This window comes from Schistocerca nitens, chromosome 3 (genome assembly GCF_023898315.1).
Source record: "Schistocerca nitens isolate TAMUIC-IGC-003100 chromosome 3, iqSchNite1.1, whole genome shotgun sequence".
NCBI classification, from domain to species: domain Eukaryota; kingdom Metazoa; phylum Arthropoda; class Insecta; order Orthoptera; family Acrididae; genus Schistocerca; species Schistocerca nitens.
The window spans coordinates 213,676,771-213,701,499 of record NC_064616.1 but is presented as its reverse complement, the minus strand read 5'-3'; the positions used below and the strand labels follow the sequence as shown (position 1 = coordinate 213,701,499).

At 42.5% G+C, this 24,729-nt stretch overlaps 1 protein-coding gene across 3 annotated transcripts in view; it reads left to right on the top strand.

Annotated features, from left to right (window-relative positions):
- The first annotated feature begins 17,370 nt into the window (after positions 1-17,370).
- Positions 17,371-24,729, top strand: part of LOC126248169 (thioredoxin-like protein 1) — a 79,602-nt gene continuing 72,243 nt past the window's right edge. The window contains exon 1 of one of the 3 annotated variants that reach the window (XM_049948930.1): positions 17,371-17,391. The gene's annotated coding sequence lies outside the window, so the exon portion shown is untranslated. The other 2 variants (XM_049948929.1, XM_049948927.1) reach the window with 2 other exon arrangements.

Genomic DNA, 24,729 nt, shown 5'->3' with positions numbered 1-24,729 from the left:
ACCTAGGTTGCCAGAGGTGTATGACACCTGCTGTTTACGTGGTTCACGCCCGATTACGGTTCGGAAATTATGATATGTTCACAAGAGCCCTATAAAATGATCGTCGACAGCCGAAAATGCATCTGAAGAAACAGTGACATCTTAGGAAGAAATAAACACCATGATCAGTAGCCAGAGATGTAACAGTCCCACCACAGTTTACCTCCGCCCCTGGTAACCTTCCTTGGGTCAACAGAAAGGTCCGATCTTACTCGTCGGCTTTGACCCGTGACGTAAGCGTGTTGTGGTGTGTGACGTCATTACGGCGCGGAAAACCTAATACATGGTTTGATGTACTCTTGTTTAAAGAACATGTATACGTAATATGAAGCAATTTGATGAACATATTGATCTGTAGCGTAGCCCACTTGAGGTTAGGTTGGGAGTTTTTTTTTTTTTGGAATGCGGCCGCGGCAGCGGCCGCCTATGATTCGAAAATATTGATTTGACACTAATGAAGCCTGTGGGGGGATGGGGGGGGCACTGCAGACTCCCCCCACCGCATAACGACATATTTAGTTTCTCCCCACCCAAAAACCCCCAATTTCCCACGCTTGTCCCGTTACAGTCATTAGGCTTTTTGTGAAACTTGTGTATTTCAGTGTTTACAATACGTATTCGATGTTTTTATATCCGCCATATTGGAATTGTTGTTTATGGTCGTTTCCGCGGTATTTGTGACGTCATGGGTCAAAGCCGACGGGTAAGATCGGACGCTTCTGTATTTCCCCTTCCTTTTGCAAACAGAAGTCATGGTCCCATGTTAGGCTGTATTCCTCATGTGCGGGATAATATTACCGTTTCGCCTCGACGTTATGTCTCTAGAATGCCTCATCTCTCCGCTATTAAGGTGTGTATATGTAGCATCAGTCTACTCTTCTCCTCCAGAAAACACAATTTCATTGATTTGATTGATCTTTCATGGTATTTGTCTCTAATCTTGTGAATTCTCAGTCAATTTCCGTAATTTTACTTGGTTTTCGCGATTTTACGTTTTTCATGGTTGTTGTTGTTGTGGTCTTCAGTCCTGAGACTGGTTGGATGCAGCTCTCCATGCTACTCTATCCTGTGCAAGCTTCTACATCCTTCTGAATCTGCTTAGTGTATTCATCTCTTGGTCTCCCTCTACGATTTTTACCCTCCACGCTGCCCTCCAATGCTAAATTTGTGATCCCTTGATGCCTCAAAACATGTCCTACCAACCGATCCCTTCTTCTAGTCAAGTTGTGTCACAAACTTCTCTTCTCCCCAATCCTATTCAATAGCTCCTCATTAGTTATGTGATCTACCCACCTTACCTTCAGCATTCTTCTGTAGCACCACATTTCGAAAGCTTCTATTCTCTTCTTGTCCAAACTAGTTATCGTCCATGTTTCACTTCCATACATGGCTACACTCCATACAAATACTTTCAGAAACGACTTCCTGACACTTAAATCTATACTCGACGTTCATGGTATTTCCCTCAATTTTTACGTATCTCATATCAATTTTTCTTTATTATGCCAGATTTTCCTCGAATTTTACCGATTATGAGTCATCTTCCACATTTTTTCCCCAAGAGAACAACGGAAAAATGGTTAAATGTGTGATAAATGACCTGCAGAAACATCTCCCTCTCAACTGATCAGCCCATCTACTTCCTATCACCCTTTAACACAGATCCATGTAAGTTCAGAGACAGGTGGCTCTCTTTTCCAGGAAAGCATCAAAGACAGCAGTCATCTTGCATGTATCGCTATTACCTCTATAGACATACATTAGAGTGTTGCCATACAGCAATTGTTTGTTTGCTGACACCGCAAGGTTGTGATTGACGAACAGGACAGAGAAGCACATTGTAAATACTGTTTGTTAGGGTTTAAAACACCTATACAGTTGTGCACAGGGTGAAACACGAGATTCATTCTGTAGTTGTATACTGCAGTCACCCCAACCAGTAATACAACGCTCTTTAGGTAAGGACACTTCTTTTAGGTAATGATACTTTTCGTCGATAGCTTTGGGGTCACACCTGGCCTTGTGATCCGACATATATATATTTATTACTGTACATTTGGTGGTTATCCACGTTAAACATTCTATTCCAACTGCCTTATCGCTGTCGACGAAAAATGACTGTTTCCCTGGTTCCCAGTGCTTCCATGTCAACATGTTCTCATTATCCTCTTGCTGTCGCATACTCGTTCCCATGTAGAAGAATTTTCCTGCACCAAGCAGAAGAAATACAAGTGCTCCCTCAATTTCCCATCATTTCGGCGTATTCACCCTCAATTTATACGTATTTTCCGTCATTTTTCGTGGTTTTGTCGATTTTATATCACTTCTACACATACAGTCATGCATTACCTCTCGTTCTCTATTCTAAAATTGCTTGTAAATGTAGTACAGTTGTCAACACCTAGCAAAAATGCAGGATTTTTCTGGTCAGACGGCATAGTATAGCACTGTACTCGAATGCATCCAGTCACCTCCAACCACATATCCTGCAGCTGCAGTGTGTTTGCTTCGTTTTCTGTACTTCTGTGACTGTGCAGGCGTAGCGGACGGCTCCTATGACTCAGAGCAGACCCGAGTTAGTGTTTGAGTGTAGATCCACCACACATTTTATCCGGAGCGATGATGAGATGTGGAGTATAGATACTTAGGCTAGAGGAGTGCCCACATCTCAAAACTGGACTGGTTAGGGCACACATTAAGCATTCTAAACAGCCACAAGATGGCTGTCTTGCATTGGGGAGGTACATCACACTAATTGTTGCTTCATACCTTAACATATGTAGATCGACTACAGTAATAACGATTGTGTGTGAATTCTACCCATTTTACCTTACAAAGTTGAGACCCATTGCGCTGTATGTATGAAGGTGGGTACATCATGTGATACTGAGAGGCACCCACTTGCCTTGCTCATACTGTGGCATCAAGCAGTCAGGCCTGCAAGATGAGTGGTCTGCCAAGCGAGTGGATTCATTCTTATTTATCGAGTAACATGAACTCTAGTACTCACACTTAAGTTACAAGTTATCCTCCTGTATGATTAATACGCAACGGAAACACGCATCTGACTATCAGTAATTTACAGAACTCTGACTGTACACTACGCACTGGCAATACCACATTTTCTTTCCTTTTTTTTTATTTAACGGCTTTTGTCTACACGTGGCCACCGCACTGAATATGAATGGCGCACACATTATAAATTCGGGACATTATGACAACATACAATTCGAAGGAAAAGTCCACCAATCTTTTTCTTTTCACTATCTTATTTATTCCGATAAATTCTCTAACCTAAACACACAAATTCTATAACCTACAACAATAACACATGAGAAATTCCGCCCAGTGGGCATGGCTTTACATTGGTGAATCTCTATATTATGGTCTCGTAATTATTTAACGCTACAGTGCACTTTCTGGATAGGATGGTGGATCTTTTATTATTTCTCACACTTCGACTCTCACAATCATCATCACGAAACTTTCCTCCAGACCGAGCAGTACAAAAAGGAACGCGCATAACCCACTAATCTATTGAAACTACCTCGCTACTCTCCCATGCAAACCACACAAACCCAAATTACATGACATACACCACACTACAATGTGAAATACTACACAGGGAATAGTCACAACATTATCACTTTCAGCTTTCCCACTTCAATTAATATTTATCCCAGTTTCACACGACACTGCCCCACTTTGTAATTCTACTTTCCTACTATGAACTCTGGAGAAATATGCACGTCTTCCTGTGCAATGCAAGCCAAGTTGCGTTGCTGGATAGACGGCCGACTCACCTTGATTCTCTCTCAGAGTTTAAATCTAGCGTCACACGGAATCATATCACGCAAAGTAATATTAAGAACATATTCATCACACACGCGGGTCCTCAACTGATACCATGGACGAGTACTTCTCTTTATCCTTTGTCTCATACACAGATTGAGACTCACACAGTACTCACCACGTGGAAGTACTCGTCTCTAATTTCAAGTCCTGCACACGCCATTTCTTAAATATTTCAACTTATGGTACACACGCTATTTCTTAAATATTTCAACTTATTGTACACACACTAGTAATTCAGCTTAACTTAAGCACACGGAAGTATTTCAACTTATTGCTACACGTGGTTTCATTGTGACCGTTGGTCACTTCCGAAGATTACTACAGTCCCATTAATATTACCTGCCTGACATTTAATTCTCCCCACAAAAGTTCCTGAAATAGAGAAATTATTATTTCAAACTACTCTTAAATATTCCACATGCATACCATGTCTCCACTCTTTCATCATTACGGAGCACAACTAAAACAGGTCTTAACAGCACAAGATCCAGCGGCAGAGTGCTGAAACATGGCCGTTCTCTAGGTCCTCTCACACCTCTGTCGAAGTGGGGGAGCAACTTGCTACCGTATTGGTCAGCCACATTTCAGGCGCTCAAAGCTCAGGTAAATTTCATCTCTTTGGTCCCACCAAAGGTGGCCAAAGGATCGTCTCAAAGATGATGATATATTCACATTCACTATCTGCGGTTAGCAGACGACCATACATTCATTCATTTCACAGATCTCACCAAACTGGATGTAGGGATTTACTTTGTGGGAGTGCACATGTGATCAATTAAATAAATAAATTGTCATTCTTTCCCACACTGGTATCCGGCTTCGCTGTATTAATTGAAATTGAGTTATTTTACAAAAAAAATGTGTTGTTCTGACAAAAATAATGAAGTATGTTGTACCTATTTTCAATGTCGGGCGGTACTGTACCCTTTCAATACAGCTGACAGTTACAAAACTCTGCTGTTATTTGTTGATTGGGTTGAAGACATAACAATTTTTATGGGATGTATTTATTTATGACCAGCAATTACAGTAATAGCCAGTCTTTTTCATGCTATATTTTTGCTGACTGCTTGTCAGGCCAAATAAACTTGATGTAGAAGGCTGCTCCTGTGATTCAGACAATAGTAGTTCTACTAGTGGTGCAATAATAATACGGCTCCAAGTATAACGATATATGCGCACACATAATAATAGTAATAATAGTAATAATAATAATAATAATAATAATAATAATAGGTGTGCGCATATATCGTTATACTTGGAGCCGTATTATTATTGCACCACTAGTAGAACTACTATTGTCTGAATCACAGGAGCAGCCTTCTACATCAAGTTTATTTGGCCTGACAAGCAGTCAGCAAAAATATAGCATGACAAAGACTGGCTATTACTGTAATTGCTGGTCATAAATAAATACATCCCATAAAAATTGTTATGTCTTCAACCCAATCAACAAATAACTGATAATAGATGCAGAGGTGACATATCAAGCTAAAACTAAACAAAGGTCGCTACACTACGCATACATTGATTACCAAAAAGCTTTTGATAGTGTACCCCACTCATGGTTACTACAAATATTGGAAATATACAAAATAGATCCTAAATTGATACAGTTCCTAAACATAGTAATGAAAAATTGGAAAACCACACTTAATATTCAAACAAATTCAAATAATATCACATCACAGCCAATACAGATTAAGCGTGGAATATACCAAGGAGACTCATTAAGTCCTTTCTGGTTCTGCCTTGCTCTGAACCCACTATCCAACATGCTAAATAATACAAATTATGGATACAATATTACTGGAACATACCCACACAAAATCACACATTTGCTATACATGGATGATCTAAAACTACTGGCAGCAACAAATCAACAACTCAACCAATTACTAAAGATAACAGAAGTATTCAGCAATGATATAAGTATGGCTTTTCGAACAGACAAATGTAAGAAAAATAGCATAGTCAAGGGAAAACACACTAAACAAGAAGATTACATATTGGATAACTACAGCGACTGCATAGAAGCGATGGAAAAAACGGATGCCTATAAATATCTAGGATACAGACAAAAAATAGGAATAGATAATACAAATATTAAAGAAGAACTAAAAGAAAAATATAGACAAAGACTAACAAAAATACTGAAAACAGAATTGACAGCAAGAAACAAGACAAAAGCTATAAATACTTATGCCATACCAATATTGACCTACTCATTTGGAGTAGTGAAATGGAGTAACACAGACCTAGAAGCATTCAATACACTTACACGATCACAATGCCACAAATATAGAATACATCACATACATTCAGCAACAGAAAGATTCACATTAAGCAGAAAGGAAGGAGGAAGGGGATTTATCGATATAAAAAAACTACATTATGGACAGGTAGACAATTTAAGAAAATTCTTTATAGAACGAGCAGAAACTAGCAAAATACACAAAGCAATCACTCATATAAATACATCGGCTACACCACTACAATTTCATAACCACCTCTACAACCCTTTAGACCACATAACATCAACAGATACGAAGAAAGTAAATTGGAAAAAGAAAACACTTCATGGCAAGCACCCGTATCATCTAACACAGCCACACATCGATCAAGACGCATCCAACACATGGCTAAGAAAAGGCAATATATACAGTGAGACAGAAGGATTCATGATTGCAATACAGGATCAAACAATAAACACCAGGTATTACAGCAAGCATATTATTAAAGATCCCAATACCACAACAGATAAATGCAGACTTTGTAAACAACAAATAGAAACAGTAGATCACATCACAAGCGGATGTACAATACTAGCAAATACAGAATACCCCAGAAGACATGACAATGTCGCAAAAATAATACATCAACAGCTTGCCTTACAACATAAACTTTTAAAACAACACGTTCCTACATACAAGTATGCACCACAAAATGTACTGGAGAATGACGAATACAAATTATACTGGAACAGAACCATTATAACAGATAAAACAACGCCACATAACAAACCTGACATCATACTCACCAATAAAAAGAAGAAATTAACACAACTAATCGAAATATCCATACCCAATACAACAAATATACAAAAGAAAACAGGAGAAAAAATTGAAAAATACATCCAACTGGCTGAGGAAGTCAAAGACATGTGGCATCAGGATAAAGTTGACATCATACCAATTATACTATCAACTACAGGAGTCATACCACACAATATCCACCAGTACATCAATGCAATACAGCTACATCCAAACATATATATACAACTACAGAAATCCGTAATTATTGATACATGTTCAATTACCCGAAAGTTCCTAAATGCAATATAACACATACCGTACAGTTAATAGGAAGTGACGCTTGATCAAGGTCCGCGTCACTTTCCATTCTCAACCAGACTTAACGTCTGAGAAAGTAAAGAAATAATAATAATAATAATAATAATAATAATAATAATTCACAGATGAACGAAATACTTACTGACAGGTACTTCCAAAACAGTTCACAACAGCTTCTTACATGATGGACAGACATTTTAAAAGGGGTATACAGTTCCAGCAAATGCAACTCATAGTGTTGGTGGACCCTGTCAGATAATGCATCTTCGTGCCATTCTGTTGCACTGCTATTACTTGTTGAACAATATTCCTCTTATCTGCAGTCATACATTCCTCTGTTAGCATACCTCTCCATTCTTGATGCAGAAAGCTGTGAGCACATTTCTCTGACAGATATTTACAACAAATAAACTTAACAAAAATTTTAATTGAAGAACAGTCTTAACTGCACAAAATAATTTTTTCCTATCAGATGACCCGTTCTGATGTGTGTGAGATCATTTTCAGACCAGGTACTCCACGACGACTGATGGAGATGGTGGCGTGTAGCAGGAAACACTATGGGAAGTGTGATGGTCAACTTGAGCAATGCCACCATCTCTGATTGTCATCATGGAGTAACTGGTCTGAAGATGACCTCGCACAGATCGAACTGGTCACCTTTTAAAATAAAAGTAAATTGCTTTATAAGGTCAAGATTGTTTTTAATTAAAAATTTTAACTGTGCTTTTCGGTCACTGCTGTTTTCATGACAATGTTTCAAATATTACAAATAGACCTTTTAAAGTTTTCTTTGCTCAAGGCAAGCATCTCATCAATTGAACACATGAGACCTAGACGTAGTATAGACAGCGAAATGACTGCACTCATATAGTCGAATTACAAAAATTAAAATTTTCTCGAGAGGAGGGGGTACTTGAGCTACTACGCTCACAGACAGCACAATGACGTCGATGACATATACTGTAAGACAAAAAAAATGATGCTCCATGAAGGAATTATCCGAATGGGACAGAAATCAGTAACTGTGATGTACACGTGTGTGTATAGAGAAACAAAAGATTACATTTTAGGAAAAACTGGATGATTTATTCAAGAGAAAGAGATTCACAAATTGAACAAGTCAATAACGTGTTGGTCCACCTCTGACATTTATGCAAGCAGTTATTCGGCTCAGCAATGATTGATGGAGTTGTTGGATGTCTTCCTGAGCGATATCATGCAAACTCTGTCCAATTGGAGGGTTAGATGGTCAAAATTCTGAGCGGGTTGAAGGACCCCACCCATAATTCTGCAAACGTCTCAATTGGGGAGAGATCTGGCGACATTGCTGACCAACATAAGGTACAGTAAGCACGAAGAGAAGGAGTAGAAACTCTCGCCTTGTGTGCATCTTGCTGAAATGTAAGCCCAGGATGGCTTGCAATGAAGGGCAACAAAACAGGGCGTAGAATATCGTCAACATACCACTGTGCTGTGAGGGTGCTGCAGATGACAATCAAAGAGGTCCTGCTTTAGAAAGAAATGATGCCCAAGACCATCATTCTTGGTTGTTGGGCGGATGGCTGCTGCCCAGTGTCTCCAGACATATCTTCATTGGTCAATAGGGCACTGTTTGAAGCAGGACTCATCACTGAAGACAATGACATTCCACATTGAAGATGTGTTTGGAGATGGCCCAGAGAGAGGTAGGACACCAACCTGACTGTCACCCAGTATACTGCCTGACAACCAGCAGAATGAGGTGCCATTTCATTTCACAGCAGAACACCTTTGATTGTCATCTATCACACCCTTACATGACAGCGATACATCAATAATATTCTATGCCACATTTTGTTGTCCTCCATGGAAAGCCAGCCAGCTGGTGTGGCCGAGCGGTGGCACTTCAGTCTGGAACCGCGCGACTGCTACAGTCGCAGGTTCGAATCCTGCCTCGGGCGTGGATGCGTGTGATGTCCTTAGGTTAGTTAGGTTTAAATAGTTCTAAGTTCTAGGGGACTGATGACCATTGGGATGTGGCCCCATTGGTGCCGCCACTGCTGACAGTGCGCCAAAGCACCCCAGCTGCTGAAGCCCCCTAGATGCCAGCTTAACATACTATGACCAAGGACACTGTGGGAAACCCATCATGCTACACCAGGACCACCAGCGAATCACCAGCAGTCGACAACAAAGGCGCCAGTTCCCCCCCCCCCCCCAATGTAAAGGATACCCATGCCCCTACCCCTGTACTGCCTATGCCCAACACAGCTAATTTCCCTCAACCACCATCAACAGCTGTTTGCACTTCCAATGCCACATCACAGCCCTCACCATTTCCACAATAGCATTATTTCACATTCTCTCAGCATTACATCCCAGAGCTGCTGCTGCAGTGCCCTGTACATGCGCTTTCATCTGTCAAATGTGGCCACCTCTCCCCATAGCCAACCAGCAATGACGCTGCATCCTTACCTCCACAGCCCCACACTGGCAACAGCGCCCAGTGCCTGCCCACCCCTGCATGTGCAGCACTGGCCACAGGCTGAGGCGACTTGGCCCAGCTCCCCCCCCCCCCCTCCCCAACCTGCACATTGGCTGATTACTCATCACTTGTATCAGCTGCCAGTACTGCACCACTGCTGGCTGTCATGCAGCAGACCAGTGCTACTGACAGCCAGCCTCCCCACCCACTTCACACTCGGAACCCTGTAGTCCAGCGCCTGCCCTTCTCACATAACTGGCAACCGTAGTGTCACCACCGCTGCCCCCATCCTCACTGAGCTCACTGCAGGTACAAGATGCACAACCCACCAGTACCAACCTTTGATGTCACCATATTGCTCAGTGCTCTGCAACTACTCCACCACCTGACCCACAATAATGCATTCATCACCCCAGCCCAGTTCTTCAACTATCTATTCATCACACCCAGGAACACCCCGCAGCTGGGTCTGCCGTTATCAACATGTCAGGGACTGATGACATCATCGTGTTTGCCAAAGCCACACCCTGGACTGTGTCACCATTGTCATAGACCTTCGTGGTATCAGACATCACTTTGACATCAGTGTGAGCCTAGCAGCAGGATCCCTACCTGCTTTATTACAAATCACCAACTAAGTCCCGAAGCCACATTACACTACTCTGTGTTTGCTGGCTCTTTTGGGAACAGGATCTCACAAGCCAGTATTGACAACACGAATATGGGCTACTAAGATTCTGTCTATTTCATTACAGTTTGTGAAGCAGTTTTGGAAAGGGAGTTCCCCAAAATCGTCAGCCACCTGCAGTATGCTGCCATTAAGTATAACAGAGTTCTATGCAATGAGCTCATGCATTCCCAAAAAGAGGGCAGTGATGCTGATGAAAAGAAGTGCATCGTCCAAATTTGGGGAAAACTTGGTGTAATATCATGGGCCAATTCAGTCACAGAGTAGTTCAGAACTTTCATCAAGTGTGTCATACTCAGCAATTTTTCCGACATGCATGAAAGAATAATCGTATGTCTACAATCCACTGAATGTTCGATCCAGTTTCATCCCTCTTGTGACAGACATTGCTGATAAACGTGCTTGTATTAATGTCCAGAATGTCGATCAGAGAGACGAATATTGCTTTGCATAGTAACTTCTAGCTAGCAATAGAAATCACCCAAAACGTGTACAGCGCAAAAATCAACACAAAAAATTTGATGTTCACTCCCATTCCCCGTAAAACTCTAGGACCTACCAAAAGTCGAGAGGGAGAACACTGGTTATTCAGTTCACGTATTCATCCTGGATGTTGATGATAGGAAGTGGGAAGATAACCAAGAGCAAACGAAGAGGTCAAATACAAAGGAGTTAGACCCTCCCCTGCCCCCCCTCCCCCCCCCCCACCACACACACACACACACTCACACACACACTTTTCAAAATTAGTCAGTCAGCGCCCAAACATGTACATTTGTTACTGTTCTCCATGAGTGAGAAACAACACTACATGTGGATCAAAAGCATATCCCACCTACTTTCCAAACTGTATTTTTGCCGTAAATGTCTCAACTCTCTTAGCAAAAGTGAGGACCGAGGAAGGCACCTTATTGTCTGCTTGATGCAGGAACCAGTATGTGTGACAATACCTACCGTGGATGAAATAAAGTTTAAGAATGCCCACCACTTGGAGCAATGTCCCTTCATTCTATACTCCGACTTTGAGTGCCTCCTAGCTCCTGTGGTCCATTGTGAAGGCGACTACCCTGCCTCCCATATTATCTTCAAAGAACAAAACATACTATATGTGGCATTGTATCGAGTTGTATTCTTATATGACTCCAGTCGCAACAAATTCTATCATATGCCAGAGACAATCCTGCGAGATGGCTGCTCTCTGAGTTCGAAAAAAGTGTGTGGGAAGTTAATGGGGTTTATCACAGTAACATTCTCATGACTGGCTCGTAGGAGAGTGATGCATTATACAAGCAGGCAATTGATTGTCATGTTTGTGGGCTACTGTTAGATAGAAAAGTGGAAACTCCATATAGAGACCATTGTCGTTTAATAGGGATACTCCGCGATGCAGCTCATAATGAATGCACCTTGAAGTACCAGCTACCTTAGCATAATTTGAATGGGTATGATGCTCACTTCCTTATTCAGCACTTGCGTTATTTCAGGTTGAAAGTTGATAAAGTGCGTGTCATCTGTGACACAGCTGGAATCTACACTTCATTTTCCAAGCAAATCACTCCAAGAATATCACTCTGGTTTCGTTAAGTTTTATGCATGTGTCTCTTTAGAAACTTTCTGAGATAATGCATCAGGAGGACATACATATCACCAGACCTGCATATCCTGATCATTCTAAGTTTCAGTTTGTGACAAAGAAGAGGACCTTTCCATATGAATACCTGGATTCGATGGAGCGACTCCACAAATCCACATTTCCGAACATTTGTACTGCCCTTCTCATTATAAATTCAGTATCCCCTGTTAGTCCTATTTCGTATGGGTCCCACACACTTGGGCAATATTCTAGTTTTTACATGAACACAGATGTACATCTGCTCACAGACATTTTAGAGAAATTCCAGAGTGTGTGCCTGGTCACATACTCTCTGGATCCTGCCTTCTGTTTAATTGCACCAAGGCTTTTGTAGGACACAGTGTTAGAAGAATGTGTGTTAGTATCGAACTATTGACTGATGTCAACATGCTTCTCTTCTTCAAACACAGGATTCGCAGGCGACCTTGCCAGTGCATGCACAGGGAACTTTGCCAGTGCATGCACAGGTATGCCAAGGTAAATAAACTGCATGTGAGTGAGAGGGAGTACAGGTCGTCTGACGATTTAAGTTACAACCTTTATTTTAATGTAAATAAACTGTACTGTAATGCTATGCAGCTAAGTCTATCATTTGCAGGGTTTCGATGGATATCCAAAGAGGAAATCGCCAGGCTGAAGGAAAACGATCATGATGTGGCTGCAGATGATGGTCAGGGATATGTTCTGAGGGTAGAACTGGCATATCCTGCTCACTTGCGCTTGTGGCTTGCCGCTGTGTCTGAAGTGTCGCCTAGTCCTTCGAAATCAGTCTGACCCGTAGCTGCTGACAAATCTTTGGAACAAGCAGTGATATATTCTGCTCTACAGAAACCTCCAGCAGTGTCTCAGATTGGGGATGAAACTTGTTAGGATCATTTGCAGCATGTGCTTCAAGCATCATTAATGGCTTAAGGAATACATTGATGTAAACACTGAAGAGAGGACTCCAGTGACATGTGACTTTGAAACTGATTTTTACAACTTAGAGAAGAATTCAATTTTCGGAAAAAAACACGGAAAACTCTAAAAAATGTAGCGAAATTCATTTAGTTTACCTGTGGGTGGTGGGTCGTTATGGGGCAAGATATAGCATCGCCAGACCAAATTTCATCGCCAGACCAAATTTCGAAGAGATCACCATCTTCAATGAAGAACTAATCACTGTGAAGACGGCCAAGGTTTCAATGCAGTTCACGAAGCCCATCTGTATCGCTATGTACGTTCTGGACCTCTCCAAACGCCACATGTACCAGTCCGACTATGAGTTTGCAAAGTGAAACTTCCCTGATCCCAAATTATCTTATATGGGTGCACACAGTTTCATCTACTGGGTGATAGGCTGCAATCCATATGACGTAATTGGGTTCAATCACGAAGAATTCGACACTTCTGGATATTTAGTAGATAATCTTTTTGGAATAACACCATGAAACAAGAGGATTATCAGCCAGATGAGAGACGGGACGAATAGTTAGCAGATTGTGGAGTTTGTAGGGCTCAGCTCAAAATGTACACATACTGTATAGATGTAGGTGCCACCCAAAGGCAAGCTAAGGGCGTGTGTCATGCAGCCCCAAAGGCTAGCACAATAAAGGATTACAAGAAGTGTGTGCTCGAGAGCTCTGGTGCTGCTGCATATGTGGTGCACCAAGTAGTCTTTCTATCGAGAGGCAGCAAAAAGTAGGGCTGGTGCATCATGATGGCAAATGGTTCATCTTTGGAGATGGGATTGGGTCCTCCCATATTCACACCATTCTTTGATTTGTTTGTAAATAGTGGATGTGTGTGCAAAATAGATAGATGAACCACTTGTCATAGTTGCGTGCCTGATTGCACAACGTATGTGCATATTGTGTGATCACTATGTGTGCATGTAAATATTGTATGTATTTGTGTGTATATGTGGTCTTCCTTCAACTGCTACTGGTAGTCCTCGTTTCTCACATATATTGTATAATGAAAAATAATCATCAGAAGGGTATGATTAAAATGGAAATATTGTATATAAAATGATCAAAAAGAAAATGTAAATATTGTGTATGAAAAAAAAACAACAATTTAGATAGGGAAATATAGTATTTAAGTTTTAGTGCACCTGATAATATTAGTAATGTATACAAGTCTTCAGACAAAAATAATAACTTTGTAAATACAACTACTGTACATAAGTAAGGGAAAAAAGGCTGTGTCACTACACCAACAAAGAAATTGTAAAGGAAGCATTGAAATTTATTTTATGTAAAAAAGTAGCTTTTGAAAAAAGCAGTGAAACAAATAGCTTTGTAAATAATAAGAAAAAATTATTAATAAGCAACAAAAAATATTGTAAAATATTTTTATTGCAAAAAGTTATTCTTGATAATAAACCATAAGTTAATTTGTTATATCATTGTTATTATTTCCAAACACTTTCACCATAGAGTTATTGAACTATTAGTAAAGGATGATGCCCAAGCTCGAATCTTATTGGTCCAGAGAGAAATGGGAGATGTTTCTCACCATTTTAATTTACTTCCTTCATCCAAGGGTTTCCCACCAATTTTATATCATGTGACTGGTATCACGTTACATCATGATCTAGTCCACTTGCCTCAGTTGTGTGGGTAAGTAAGACTGGGGCTTCCCTTGGTGACCTTTATCAATTTTACGTGATTCCCCAGGAGTAGAGGAGAAGGGGGGGACCTCGAATATACATACCTGACGCTGGAAATGTAACGTGATACCCCCCTTATCTCGTCAGTAGTGCCCAGTCCATCTAGAACAGGCATGTTTATCAGTTACAGTGTTATCATATCACCAGATGTGCAGGTTTCCTATCCTCCTTGCCCTTAGGCTTGAACTGGCCTTTGATAACAACTTACGTCTTTGTAGCATGAAAACTTACTGGGGGTTTGATGTTCCCATTGTTATTTAACGATAGATTGTTCTCAGTCCACCCTTTCCTGTGTTGCCCCCTACTTTCGCATTCCTCATCCCTATACCCACTATTAAACATACGTTACACTGTGGTTGGCGACACTCCCTTTGAATGTTACTGGTACGTCCATAACAATAACACCTCACGTCGGTAGAGAAGACATTCCTTCCATCTCTCACTTTTGTTACTATACCTTTCTACTCAAGTTCTGCAGCCACCTTGATGGCGCCAGCCAGATCTCTCAGGAATTCTACCTGCGTCCTTCTTGACATCATTCCCTTTAAAGGTTTATCTAACGCCCTTATAACACATAACACATGGCTTCAACATAAACAAAGCTACAGGGGCAGTGTTCCTGGACATCGAAAAGGCTTTCGACCGTCTATGGCACAACGGCCTCATCCGCAAACTCAGCGACGCGGGATTCCCCGACGGGCTGCTGCGTCTAATACACTCATACCTCACAGACAGGAGTTTCAACACTGACGTGCAGGGAAAACAATCAACACGACACGGTATACACGCGGGAGTACCCCAGGGAAGCATCCTAGGGCCCCTACTGTTTAACCTCTACATAAACGATCTTCCAACCACACACAACACAATGATGGCAATCTACGCGGATGACAGTCATCCTTGCGCAAGATTGGAAACCATCAAACATTACGTCACGCCTACAAACTGCACTCAGAGTGGCCGAGCCTTGGTTGGAGAAATGGCGTGTTAGAGTAAACGTCGACAAGTGCGAAGCCGTTCTGTTCACTAAAAGACCGAAGCAACTGCGCAAACACCGCTACTGCAGACCAATAACTCTACATGCACGTCCAATACGTTTCCGCGAGAAAGTAAAATACCTTGGTGTCTGGATGGACCGGAAATTACTCTGGGGGGACCACATACAACACATGACCAACCGAGCTAGCGCGAGGCTCAAACAGCTCTATCCTATGCTCAACAGGCGTAGCACACTGAACAGAAGGGTGTCGAGGTCCATGTACATGACACTTATCCGACCCCTGATGACGTACGCAGCTCCCGTCTGGGGATACGCTGCGCCTACACCCCTGCGCCGTCTGCAGCTCATACAAAACAAAGTACTCAAAATCATAAGCAATGCTCCACGGTACACACGCATCGCGGACCTTCACCGGGAATACCGACTTGAGACTCTCACGGAGGTAATCCACAAACTCACCACAAGACTATACAGAAACTCCAGACATTCGCAGAACCCGTTTATTCTGAATCTGGGGAACTACGACCACAACCATAGATGGAAACATAAAAGACCAAAAAAACATACTTGCAAGGACATAACATCTATGGCCAAGCATACGCAAACATAACGGCACAGGCGAGCCCCTGTTAATCAGACGCATTTACTGGATTTCCATCTGAAATACACTGCCGAATAACTGGCACCACACAGGGAAGCCGTACCGTACACTGCATGCAAACAAGCTCCACACATCCCCCACACAGTGTGATGATCTATGGCCGATCTCCCACTACTGTTTAACGATCTTGATTGTTCCAGGAATGTAGCAGCTGCAGCAACTGGGACAAATCGCCATCGCTTGTCACGGTAATTATGCATGATACCTATACTAACAAATCCAACCTTGCATGAGCTATCGCAGCTAGTAAGCCACTACTGCTCTTACTACCCATCCCACTGTCGCAGAGGTTTTTTTCCCACGGCACGAGCCATGGCACTTTTTTCCCTCTGCTCTTCAAATCGCTACCCTCACTCGCGTTTCGTCCACTATCTATCACCTGATGGACCGTGTTAATGCGTAGCCTTACCCAGACGCACGGACATCATCACAGCCCAGCATCCTGTGATCCACTTACTAGATAACTAACATGTTTACGGAGGTGACAGTAGAACTTTTGGTTTGGTCACCACGTTGGTGCGGGCGTGGAGGGGCCCCATCTCTATTTGAACTGGTGTCCAGCAGTGAACTGACACGAAAAGGACCGCACAAAATCGCTCGCAACGTCGGGAATTTAGTGTCTTTATGTAAATGGCCAAATGCAGAGAGAAAGCTACATATTATTACAAAAGGGCGTAAGAAGAAATCAGTAAGTCTGTTGAGTTAACCTTAACAAATTTTCTTAACTTTTTTTCCTTTTGTAGAAAAAAAGTAGCCAAAGATTCAATTTTGCCGATCTATCTACTTCTTCATTAAAATCAGCAACAAAACTAAAGCGTTGCCACGAAAAACAAACTAAACAGCGACAATGAAGTAACAACCAGTAAATCATGTAAATGAAGTGCACAACATTCCGATTAGACACGGAAGGGATGCCCACGTGATGTCAATTTCCTGTCACAAACGTTAACTTACCGGGAGCATTCTTGCGCGAGACTTCCGCGCAAAATCTTCTGTGGTAACATCTGTAGACTCCGAAGACTCTTTGGCGCAATAGTATCCGGTGAGTCAGCGCAGGGCTAGAATGTGTTGAAATTGCATCTGTTATGAATTTGGTGAATTTATTTGTGGATGAAGAACATGTGTGTCACAGTTGTTGAGAGTGATAGCATATTGTGGTCGGAATTGTCGTCGTCGTCGTCTTCCAACAAACTTGTTGTGGACTTCACAGCAAGTTGGTAAACAAATTAAATGCATTTTTGTAACAAAGTAAATTTTTAGTATTGGCGTGGGAAACGTATGTTAAGAGCATGAACATCGTTATGGACAAGAAAATACATATAAATAAATAAAGAGTTTAGTTACAAATCGTCATGTAGGCCACACAGAATAGTACGTTGGGACAATAAGTTCAGTAACGTAGGAATTATAGTGGCTGAAGTAGCTAATCGCTAGTAGACTTAAATTCATGATCAAGTTAAATGCCAACCAAAAAATGCTTCTAATTTTCAAGTATTTAGAAGCTGTCCGGTGCCTGGTAGTGAGCAATGTCACTCCATCATAAGATACTTCAAATGAAACCGGTATTGTCAAATTTTACTAAGCAGTTCAACTAACTTAAGTATTTTAGTTAAGTATCACTGGGGTTAGCAGTATCCAGTCCACCTTGATTGTGACATATTGAAATCTAGTTGACTACTGTATTCAATTCAGTAGCAAAATTTCGACCATAGAAGCTTGTTACATTAGGGTAGTGAGGGTTAAGTGTAACGAAGCTATTGGTGGCATCAATGTAATACGGTTACAGTTCAGATATTCGCAAACCTTAAATCCGAACTTGGATGAGGGATCAGTGATAGCATGTCAATATTATTGTGGTAGAATTGGTTAATGAAGTTTGACTGCCAGATCAGTTACAAACTTATGGGGAGAAACCAATTACAGTTCTCTATAAAATCAGAAGGTACTGTACCTGGTTGTGTAAGTACGTATTATTCCCCATACGAGTTACATATTAAGGACCTTGCTGTGGATTGTCAGTCACTACCTTGTATTGGTACTGTAATCGAGGAAGGAACTTTTTTACTGTCTGTGTACTTACACAAAGTATCATTCCTCTCTTCATAGACAGACCTGACCGAGGTAGTTATGCATGTGAATTTGCTGTGCACACACAAATATCTTTTGTATGTTTCATCCCTGAGAATGCCAGCAATACAATGTAAAGGTGTAGTCCGTGATATTCTCAAACAGCCCACTATTAGAATTTTTTTCCTATATACACACTGATTATATTTAGTTAATGCTATATTTTCAGGCAGTTACAAAACAAGAAAAATTTTCTCAAATTAGTGTTAAAATCTGACTGCTTTTGCTGTCACTATTAACAGCTTAATATACCAAGTTACTGGTATAATTTTGTGCCCTTTTTTTTTCCTTTCTGTGCTATTCTTTCAACCTCAAAATACTAGCCCATCAGTTGAAGCTGTTAAGAATGGAGAAGCAGATGGACAACACTGGTATTCAGTATGCACCTGGGAGCATACTATGTCTTTTTGTGTACTTGACTGAAAGGTGTAGTTCCCCCCCCCCTCCCAAAAATATACTCTCACTTCATTTAGTTTTATGCATGCCTAGTTGCCACAAGGAATCAGAAGATGCAATCCCCCAAAACCGTCAAGATCCTTCAGTTTGTTAGCTACCAGTAGGCCTAATAATGGAGAGCAGTGCGAGACCTTCATACCAGAAAACAGAGCAGTGTAGTGCAGTTGTTCCAAATCCCAATTTAGCTTTGTAGGTTTAGATTTTCCACATATTTCATAAATTAAGGCAAATAACAGTTTGAGTCTTAGACAGAGGGTAAGACAGATTTCCTATGTTGTCCTATCTGAGCTTAAGCTATGCATTTGATTATCTTGATGCTTATGGTAAGGTAAACCGTTATGTACCTTGCATAAAAAGTTCGTTGATTACCTGCAGCATCAGATTTGGATAAAATCACTAGCTTTAGATTATTGCTGCCATCATCGTCGCCACGGGCTAAGTCTGTCAGTTGTGAAAATCACAAGGCTTCCACTTTTAATGCAAAAGGACATCTCTGTGACATAATTAAGCCAATCAGATACCATCCTCTGGACATATGAGTTGGAGTCTTGCCAGTTTCATGACAAGCAAACTGCACCCCTGGCAATGATAATGCAAGAAATATCCTAAAGCTTCGGATTTTATCCGAATTTTATGTGATTAGTTAACCAAGAACTTTTTACCCAAAGACACTTGCCACATAAGATTTCTTACCCCTAATGTATATTCTTCCATGCCAAAAAATTTGGGTTGCATCAAATTATGAGAACATGAGGGTGGCTGCAGTGGTATAGGACCAACTCTTTGTATAGTCAGTATATTGTTTCTAGTTGGTCACTAATTATCATGTAGCAACTTACAATAATATGAACAGTAAAGAATATTTTGTCCGTTCTTTATACATGCATGTTGTATCATTGCACACTTAGTCATGAGATAATCATTTGCTGACAATGATTACAGCACACACAGAGGCCTTCAAACAATAAATGGTACAATAGGACGTACCCTCTGCCAGCACTTATGGGGTACAAAAAGTGTGTATGCCCCACCTCAAACTAAAGGTTTATTGTTGTATGGTTTTAAATTTTAACAGCAATGGACTTTCTTATAACTTGCTATAGTGAACTGAACCACACTCAGATCTTCTATCAGAGTTCTCAGCCCATACTAGCTGTATACAAGCATGTCAGTCTGGCAATTACCTTTTTCATGGACTATGGGTGTTACTTTCAATTCATAATCTATAAGAAGATAAAAGATTCCAAGGCTGGTAAAGAACGCTAGTCATCAGTATATTCTCAAAATGTGATGCCATATTTTGTGAATAAAACTGTCTATATCACTTAACTCACAAAATAACCACATTGGTCACAGATTTATTCAGGATATTTATTTCCTTTATTTGTGAGGTTACATATGTTTCTTAGATGGTACCTGAGACATATTCATTTGTAAACTTTCATTTTACGTATCGCGTGTGTGTTTTGTTTAGAATATGTTGAGTAGACTATTGCTTGTGAGTGGAGGGTAAAGTTTTTATGTTTCCTAGACCTATATAGGTCTAACAGAGATGGTGATCCATTGAGGGGGACAGTATTTCATGTTGTATTGTATACTGCACCTGTATATGTATTTTATAATGAGGCTTCAGCAACAGGTTCTAGTCACATGGAGGTCCATAGTCAAATTTTATTTTGCTACTTATTATCGATTATAAGTCATCTGTCATTTATTAAGACTCATATGTGTCCCATCTTGATGATATTGGTCTATTTGTCAAGTACTGTGTTATTTAAAAAAAAAAATGGGATTGCCAGGATGGTTTCCATCATCACCTAGATACTGGTGTGACAAATGTAGCATCTACAGTTGAAATAATCAAAATCCCAAGTGTGGCAAGTTATTTACCACAAATATGAATGCCTCCGAAACTAGTGCAATCACATACAATGTGCCACTAAACTTTTCATAGAAATGAGAAGTAGGACCCTTCCTTGAAAAGCATGTCAACATTCCACACCATGAGGGTTTTGAGAGAGTCATTGGGTCACTGAAATCTCTTAAATGTCCTGCTAATGGCTACTTGCAATGGACGAAAGCAGTGCATCTACATAGATACTCTGCAAGCCACCATATGGTGTGTGCCAGAGGGTTTCCTGTATCACTACTAGTCATTTCCTTTCCTGTTCCACTTGCAAATAGAGAGAGGGAAAAAGACTGTCTGTATACCTCCATATGGGCCCAAATTTCTCGTTTATCATTTCCATGGCCCATGCGTGCAACGTATGTTGGCAGTAGTAGAATCATTCAGCAGTCGGCTTCAAATGCCAGTTTTCTAAATTTTCTCAATTGCAGAATAAGGAAAATACAGACATGTGAGATAGCTGGAGCTGCCTACCCCCACTCCCTGCGGATCTGGGGTTAGAATAGGCCCGCAGTATTCCTGCCTGTCGTAAGAGGCGACTTACAGGAGTCTCACACATTTCGGCCTTTATGTGATGGTCCCCTGTAGGGTTTGACCTCCATACTTTCAAATTTTTCCAAAGAGCGAGCCAATTAAGGGAGAGCGCCTTACATGGTGCAGTTTGTCCATCGTGCATGGAGATCTTTAGCCCTCTTTCTCATCGTCGCATTGTAGTCTAGCTCACTCTCCATCTCTTGGGCGGGGATACATTCCTGGGTGCAGTTTCTGCCATCCAATATGCTAAGTCGCTTTCTGCACCGAAGATGACCATGGACTTCTTTGCACCTGATATCCAGCACAGTAGCCAGTCCATTGTAGTGGGGTCGCCATGTACCCTGTTGGTTGTAGCCCCCTGACAACACAGGGATCGCTCTGCTGATGCCTGTGCCATTAACTCCCCATGTATGCCAAGGAGTAGATGCCTATCTCCCTGGGGCATCGGGACTCTCAGCAAAGGCCTTCCTGCCAGGTGGCCCCTGCTGCGGCTAGGTAGCGCCCCTGGGGAAGGCCCTTGCTTAGAGTGGGTGGCACCAGGGCGGATGGCACGCAATTAAACGTGGCACATCTTCTCTTGCTAGTGGCCAGCCGCCAGCAGTCTCTATGCATTCCAGGACTCAATTTAATGCAAACATGTATGACCCCAAATCGTTTCCCTCTCTGGCCACACCATGGGAGGAACGAAAGACTAAGAATGGCAGCGAAGCTTATTCGCTGTGCTACCTAGTATGTACAAGAGCTGATGGGGAATCGTTTGTGTCCATGAAGCCTTAGTTCTTTGTAGAGCATTTAGAGGACAAGTTTGGGGAGGTGGAAGGCTTCTCCAAAATGTGCTTTGGGTCAGTTTTGATAAAAACAGCATTCCCTGCCCAGTCAGGGGCATTACTCGCTTGTGACAAGTTGGGGGGCTGTTTCAGTTACCGTCACGCCCCACAAGAGTTTAATTATGGTCCAGCATATTATATTCCACAGGGACCTTCTTTTGCAGTCTGTTGATGAGCTGCTCGCCAATTTAGAGCGGCAAGGTGTGCATTTTGTGTGGCGCGTTCATCGGGGTCTGAGGGTAATCAGGTTGCCACCGGTACCTTCATCTTGGCCTTCGAGGGCGATACATTGCCTGAGAAGGTCAAGGTGATCGTCTGCCACTGTGATGTCAAGCCCTATATCCCTCCCCCGATGTGGTGCTTTAAGTGTTGGAAGCTCAGCCATAAGTCTTCCCGCTGTACTTCCAGCGTCACATGTAGAGATTGCAGACATCCATCACATCCATATACTCCGTGTGCCCTGCCTCCCATCTGTGTCAACTGCGGAGCATCATGCTTGGGTAGCTCAGTCAGTAGAGCACTTGCCAGCGAAAGGCAAAGGTCCCAACTTCAAGTCTCAGTCCGGCACCCAGTTTTAATCTGCCAGGATGTTTCATCATTTACCTTGCTCACCAGACTGTAGGATTTTACAGAAACAGTGGAAAATCATGGAATATAAGACCTTGGACCGACTGACCAACACTGAGGCTAAGAGGAAATATGAACGACTCCATCCTGTGTGAATGACTTCCTCTTATGCCGCGACTACAACAACAGTGATAGCCCCATCGGTTCAGCAAATTCCAGTCAGCTCCCTGAGCCATAAGGCTACACCTGCCCCCTTGACCGTGGAGGATACTACCCTCCCTGTTGCTCCTGCACCACCTACTTCGGGAGCAACACTCCCCGCCCATCGTGGACGTCCATCCCCACTTGTAAGCCAGAGAAGTGTCCAACATCTTCAGCTCCTCTCACTCGGAAGGGGTCCCTTGTGTCCCTCCCTTCCCAGGTTCCCACCAGTGGAAGGATGACACCCACCAGTGGCGTAAGTGCCCAGAAGCAACTGGTCGAAGGCTTCACAATCCTCCTCAGTCCTGGAGACTGAATCAGTGAAGCCCTCCCAGCCAGTGAAACCCAATGAGCAGTGAGAAAAGTCCAAGAAGAAGACCTCTAAGACAAAGGAACTTGCGGTGGTGCCCACCCCACCACAACCTACAAGCTCTGCGTATGAGGATGGGGTGGAGATTCTGGCATCTGCTGAGGACCTAGATCTCGGTGGACCCTCAGACACCATGGAAGTCGATCGCACGGGTACTCAGTTGGTGGTAGTAGGTGATCCACTGGTGTAATCTGCCTCCTCGCTCCCTTCACGCCTTTTTCTGCCACGGACAATGTCATCCTCCAGTGGAATTGCAGCGGTTTTTCCCCCCACCTTGCTGAGTTCCGACAACTTCTCAGCCTTCACCCTTTCTTCTGCATTGCTCTCCAGAAAACTTTGTTTCCAGCAATGCAAACCGCTGCCTTCTGTGGCTGTCGGGGTTATTATAAGAATCGGGCAGCTTATGAGAGTCTGTGTCTACATCCTTAACTCTCTTTACAGCGTCTGCGTCCCTTTTCAAACACCTTTAGAGGCTGTCACTGTTTGGGTGTGGACGCCTCAGGCTGTTACTCTATGCAGTCTCTATCTTCCACCGGATGGTGATGTCCCGCAGCTTGTATTGGCTACACTGATAGCCCAATTGCCACCACCTTTTCTGTTATGGGGTGACTTTAACACCCATAACCCTTTGTGGGGTGGATTGGTGGCAACAGGCCAAGGCACTGACGTCGAGCAAGTGTTGGCACAGCTTGACCTTTCTCTTTTAAATAATGGTGCCTCCACACATTTCAGTGTGGTGCATGGCACATACTCGGCCATCGACTTTTCAGTCTGCAGTGCTGGCCTTCTACCGTTTATCCAATGGAGTGTGCATGACGACTTGTGCAGTAGTGACCACTTTCCAATCTTTCTGTCACTGCCCCAGCGTCACTCACCTGGGCGCATCCCCAGATGGGCTTTGACTAAGGCTGACTGGGACTCGTTCGTCGCCATTGCCACTCTTCTCATGGCGCTATTGATGTGGTAGTTCACACGATCACCACCGGCATCGTTTCTGCTGCTGAATCTGCAATTCCCTGTTCTTCCGGGTCCTCTCGACGGAGGACTATGCCTTGCCACTGTTGGCACCCGTACCTCTCCATTGCAGGCTTGGTGCAAGATTAGGCGACTCTACGGGTATCAGACACCTGTCAGCGTACCTGGGCTTTCCCTGAATGGAGCAGTCTGTACTGAATCAGACACGGTTGCAGAACTCTTAGCAGAGCATTATGCTCAGAGTTCCACTTGTACGAATTACCCACTGGCCTTCCACTCCCTGAAAGAGCGGTTGGAAAGTCAGAGCCTTTCATTCCATACACTCCACCCCGAATCGTACAATGTGGGAATTCCACAGTGTGACCGAGCAAGGTGGCGCAGTGGTTAGCACACTGGACTCGCATTCGGGAGGACGAC